Consider the following 6,131-nt stretch of genomic DNA (forward strand, 5'->3'; position numbering starts at 1 on the left):
TCTGTGGCACGCACCGGCGTGGAGAGAAGAGACTCCTTGGAAACAAACAGCGGAAAATGGCAGGAAGCTAGTGAGGGTTTTTTTCAGCCCTGTGTTTCCCACCTTCCTACCCGCTTCTTGTTAGGGCTGCTCGCACCTATGTTTTGTCCTCCTTTAGGAAAAACAATAAGCATTCATTGTATTTTTGGCTTCTGATAAGCGTTCTGGTATGACCCCATAATCCAGGTAATACAGTACAAATGCTGGAACCGAGGATCACCGAATCACAGAGTGGTTTGTGTTGGAAGGGAACTTAAACATCTTCTGGTTCCAACTCCTGCCATGGGCAGGGACACCTCCCACTCGGCCAGGCCGCTCAGAGCCCCATCCAGCTGGGCTGGAGCGCGGCTGGGAATGGGGCATCCACAACTTAGCTGGGCTAGATGGGAGAAACAGGCTCTTCCTTAGGTGCAGCTGGTTCTTGGGAACGTGGTTCACAGGTCCGTCCTTGTGTGAAAAACGCCAATCACTTGCTTTTAAAATTTTAAAAGTTTAATAGTAATAAAATGTTTATAAAAATAGAAATATAATTAGAGTAATGAAAAATTTGGACCATTAGGATTTAGGACAATACGAGACAATAGAACAAAGAGTTACAGACGGTCCAGGTACCTTTTCTGGGCAAAATAAACTCAAAAAAGGACCCACGTTAACAGAGGATTAACCCTTAAAAACAATAGCCTGTTGCATATTCATACACCTCATACATGATGCATAAATTCCATTCAAACACAGGATTCTGTCTGGTCAGTGTCAACTTCTTCCTCTGAATCCTGACGGCATCTTCAGGCTGAGCGAGGCAGGAAGAAGTTTGTTTCTTCTGATAATGGAGCAATTATAAAATAAATTCTATTTATTAAAAATACATTTTATTTATAAAATAAATAAATTCTCTTTCTCTGAAAGATTTAGGTGTCCTGTGGCGGCTATCTGGTGCGAGTACCTCAGTCCTTTCTTAAAAAAATATCCCACATACTTAGTTTCTATTTTAACATTGTTACAACCTAAAACTATATTTAACACACTACTTAAAATAATTAATACAGCATAACCTTTTAACATAACACATATAATAATAATTTTAATATTTGCAAAAAGCCAATCATAAAATATGCATTTTTCACATCGTATGACACCATAATCCAGTTCATACAGTACAAATGCTAGAACTGAGGATCACAGAATGGTTTGTGTTGGAAGGGAACATAAACATCATCGGGTTCCAATCCCTGCCATGGGCAGGGACATCTTCTACTAGGCCAGGCTGCTCAGAGCCCCATCCAGCTGGGCTGGAGCACTGCTGGGAATGGGGCATCCACAATTTAGCTGGGCTGGCTGTGAGTAACAGGCTCTTCCTTAGGTGCAGCTGGTCCTTAGGAATGTGGTTCACAGGTCCATCCTTGTGCAGAGCCTTGATCATTCAGGTCTTGTGATGAGGAGCGCAAATGTACCCTTTTCATTGTCAAATAAATGCACATTTTTCGAATAGCAGCCAAGAAGGAAGTCTTTTATTCCTATGAGTACTCAGCATTCCAGGTTGGCAAACATCACCTGATGTTCCAACATCCTTCTCTCTGAGGAGGAATTTCCCCTGCAGTCCCCACCCTCTCATCTACCCTGGCTTTCAGTGAGGCAGCCTTATTAATTTGATTAATTTCACACTGAAAATCTGTCCATGCGTTTTTTTTTTGTTTTTTTTTTACTAAAACTCTGATGATTTGAAAGTTGACGATGTGAGAAACAATTACTTTTAATAAGTACACAGGAGAACAAAAATTCAGCTTCCCTTACAATGTTTTCCTTCATCCAAAGCACTAACTTTCTTTTTCATCTGCTTACTTATGTTGAGAGACCCTCTTTTGTTTTGTATAAACCTTCAAAAAGGCAGGATTAGCTACGCTACAGCAAACTGAATTGTATTAAAAAGATTTCATGATTATGGCACGAATTTTTACTGACAAAATGATCCATCAGGGCACTTGTTGGGACAAAAGGCCACGTCAGTGAGAGCCATGGTGGCTATGCCTCTGTAAGTGCACCTGAACAAAGAAAGGTTTCCTGAAAAGAAATCTGGTGTATGAGGAGACAAGTGCCACAGTACATCACACAGATAGCTCTAGGGAAAACCCAAAACATGAAACATTGCATGTATTGGGACATTTTAGGATATTTATTGCTCCTTCAGATAATTGTATGTGTACCTACAGGGATATGAACATATGTGCACAGATATATTTGGGAACTGTTAGTGTAATTTATGGCTTTCAACAGAATACTTTTCATTTGCACTGGGGATCAGGCAGGATGTGGTACTAGCTCTGATTAGATTACTGCCCTTCACATTTGGGTTCACTGTAGTCAGGGGTTGTGTTCCTGCTGCTTATTCATCATTTCCTCAATGCTGACAGGTACTAGCAGCATTTTTAATTTAAGTACTGCTACAGTATTTGGTATTTAATTGATTTGTTTTCACTGTTTACTTGTTCATAAACCTCATTTTTTCACTTGCAATCAAATAATTAATTTCTGTGCCATTTGATTTCGTTATTAGTATGCATTATGCCCAATAATTGCTTTCAGGCTTGACTAAAATGTAAATAATAGTAGGGATATTTAATGGCTGTTACATTACTCTCCATTTTGAAATACAAAAATAAACAAATCAGCTTTCATTAATCTTTAACCCATTATTCATGTACACATGTACAGGCATTCACTGTATATTTTCTGATATTCAAAAGTAGTACTTTCAGCCACAGCAATACAAGTAATATTAGCCAATCATACATGAAAATGTTAGATTTTTATTATTTTATAATCATAGAATTATAGCACAGATTATCAAATTAGAGCAAAGATTATCTAGTTCTAATCCCCCTTCAATGAGCAGGAACACCTTTCACTAGGCCAGGTTGCTCAGAGCCCCATTCAACCTGGCCTGGAACACCTCCAGGATGGGGCATCCACAAATACATGCTCTAACATTAAGTAATATAAATAGTATGTAATTTGCAGTGTGGGGACTGTGAATGTTGGCAAGCCATTAGAAGAGATTATTTTGAAAGCAAGTCGTCTGGAGAGAACCTAAAATCTATCAGATGGTATCAGAGGCTTTTTATCCCATTAAAATACCTTTAAATAGCTCTGGTGTCATCTATGTAAAGAGAAAAAATAAAGGCTATTAAGATCTCTCTGGTCTTTCAAAAAAAAATTTTTTTAATACCTTAGTATGTTTGTAATTAACCAGTACAGAGATCTATTTTAGGAAGTGTAAACAACACAGGGGACAAACACAAGAGGTCATATTAAATAATTAAGACCATAAAACATTGGAAACCAAAACATTCTCAGTTGCAATATTCACGTTGCAGTGCTGTACAGAAAACCAACCTGTATACCCAGGAGTGTTTCAGATTAATAAATGTTGTTATCCTTTTGATAGGTTAGCTTTAGTTAATAAAAAAATGTTATGTACTAAGAGAAAAATTAGTGTAAAATATGAACGGAGACCCATTTCTGTAAGCAAAGTAAAGGCAAAGTGCCTGCTTGCTTAACATACTCACCCAAGAACTGTAAAAATTAAAATGGATATTTATTAGCATCACAGAAGAGCTTTTTCCAACAAAAGATGCCTGTATGGGTAGTGGAGAGATTGCACATGGAACCACTTCCACAGAACTTTTTTATTTAGGGAAATAACTACAAGAGAACAGAGACTGAAAAGAAAAATGAGAAGGCACAGAGAACATGGAATAAAAACAACCCACAATTACTTTTGTTAGCTATTTGCCCAAAGGCATTGCACACTTTTACGAGTCCTTTGATACTGTATTTGGATTTTCTACAAATGCAGTTGTTTCAATATGCTGTAGCAATTTAAATTTAACTTTTATGCAAAAGTACATTTCATATCATGTATGAAAGTGTAAATGCACTTAAAGTTTAAAAATAATCCTAATTTAAGATACTACTCAGATTATTTAGAAATATGTAATGATAACTTAAATGTTGATAGATAGTTGTGCTGGAACAAAATAATCACAGTATGTAATTAAAACTTTGTTACCGAAAGATGAAGATTTCTTTTTGAATGTGATTAGGAATTATTGAATTTTTTTTTACAGATAGAAAAATGTGAGGAATATGTGTACTGACTCCCAATAAGCTACAAGAAGTCACCAGGAGCTGGAAAAGAACACAAGCCCACCAATTCTGTGGGCATCCTATTCCCTAGGCTCTGTTTTTCTCCTAATCTGAGAGAAATTCCATTCATAGTGATCAGACATTCATAATCCCTGATTTGCAGCATAGGAAGGACACTAGGAACAAATTCTTCTGAATGAACAGAGAGGAATGAGGAGGTAAATGCATTCACACACTTAGCATTAGATACTTAAATGCCCAGGCTAGGGACCTGCACTCTTTCTGGAGTTATCTGACCCCTGAGCTCCCTTTCTACAGAGCCTGCAGAGCTACTTTCCTAAATTAATCTCCCAAGTCAGCAAAAGCTGTAAGGAAGAACATCTTCCAGATAATGTACACAATTTAATTTTAATTCTTGCATTGCTTCTGTATTCAGGCTAAATATTAATTTAAGATGAAGAATGTTTTGATGTGTAAATAAACTGCTGTTAGAGACATTGCTTCTTTCTTCAACGAGGCTATGACAGGCTGGTGTGGCTTCCATTGGCATCTCCTCACTTTTTCATGTTAATAATCTCTGAAGTTCAAACACCATTCAGAAAAGGTATCAGCCTCTTTTTGCAGCAGCTTTGAACTTTCTTTATTCAAAAGGGCAACTAGAACTATAATTAGGTACAGCTAGCTGTCATTATATAGCTCATTTATTATTTATATCTTCCTCCCACAGTGCCTGTGAACCTCACATCTTGTGATGGCAGAGATAGGAGTCTGAATGTTGCTTTCACAGGCTCCAAGCAGCACAATAATCCCTGTGGCATGGCCCTGGATTTGTAATCTGGGCTTCAGGGTGCTGACCTAATGCAGCCAGTGAGGTTACAGCCTGTAGCATCCCACACTCAGAATTTACTGAGGCAATCTCTCTCCACCTCTCAGGCAAGCAGTCCAGATGAACCCTCCTGTAGACAGCTACTCCCTGCATGTACTCTAATTCTTGTCAATCCCTCTCTGAGGTCTCTCCCCACCTCATGCTGGGTGAATGATTGTTTTGATGTTTTGTGAGTTATTGTATTACCAAGTTCTGAAAGGTATCTGGGAGATGGGAGAAGAGTTAACTGTAATTTTCAGTGGAGACAAATATGGGAAGCCCATAATTGGATGGAGTTTTAGGCAGTTTTCTTTTAAACTCCTGATGGTCAGTAACACACTGTCTTTTTACCTGCATGACCAGAATGGTCACAGCTTCAGTAACAGGTTGCATATACTTTGTCATGGTCTTTAAGAACAAGTTTCCTCTTTTCTGCAGTATGCAGATTAATCTTTCTGGGATGCTTTCTTCCCCAAATCCTTCTCCATGTAGGACTAGCAGATGGAAAAGCAAGAACTTGAGAACAGCCTGGTGGGTATTGAGTGGGTGAGGTTAAAGTCAAATTCAGTAGAATTGCCAAAATAGATTTGAAATTTCTGTTTCTCCCCCCCCCCCCCCCCCATTTTAAAAAGAATAAATAAAGATTTAGACTACAAGTTGTTTTAGAAAGAGGACAGTGCAGAAAAGGAAAACCAGTGACCTACTTCAAGAGAAATTAAAATGCATTACACCTCTTGGGGTTGAGGTTACAAAAAATAGTAACAAAAAAATGCAACACAATGAATGTGTGCATGAAAGGAGATGACATCTTCCTTTTGCCCCTAAAGGCAGCAAAATTCTACCAGGAATGAATTTGACTTCTGGTCAGATTATTATTATGCAGTTGTTATTATTATGCAGTTTAAAGGGCTGGTTTTACTTTGCCTTGTAAGACTTCTAGGGCACTGACTTTCTAATGCATTAGTATCTTGTCTAAAACCAAATGCTGCTCGTTCTGTCAGGTATCCTAGGGCACAGTAAGTTTCTGCCCTCCTGGTCTGAAATCCTGTCTATTATAATAATTATGCTGTATTATAGTAACTTT

This window comes from Melospiza melodia, chromosome 1 (genome assembly GCF_035770615.1).
Source record: "Melospiza melodia melodia isolate bMelMel2 chromosome 1, bMelMel2.pri, whole genome shotgun sequence".
Taxonomy (NCBI): domain Eukaryota; kingdom Metazoa; phylum Chordata; class Aves; order Passeriformes; family Passerellidae; genus Melospiza; species Melospiza melodia.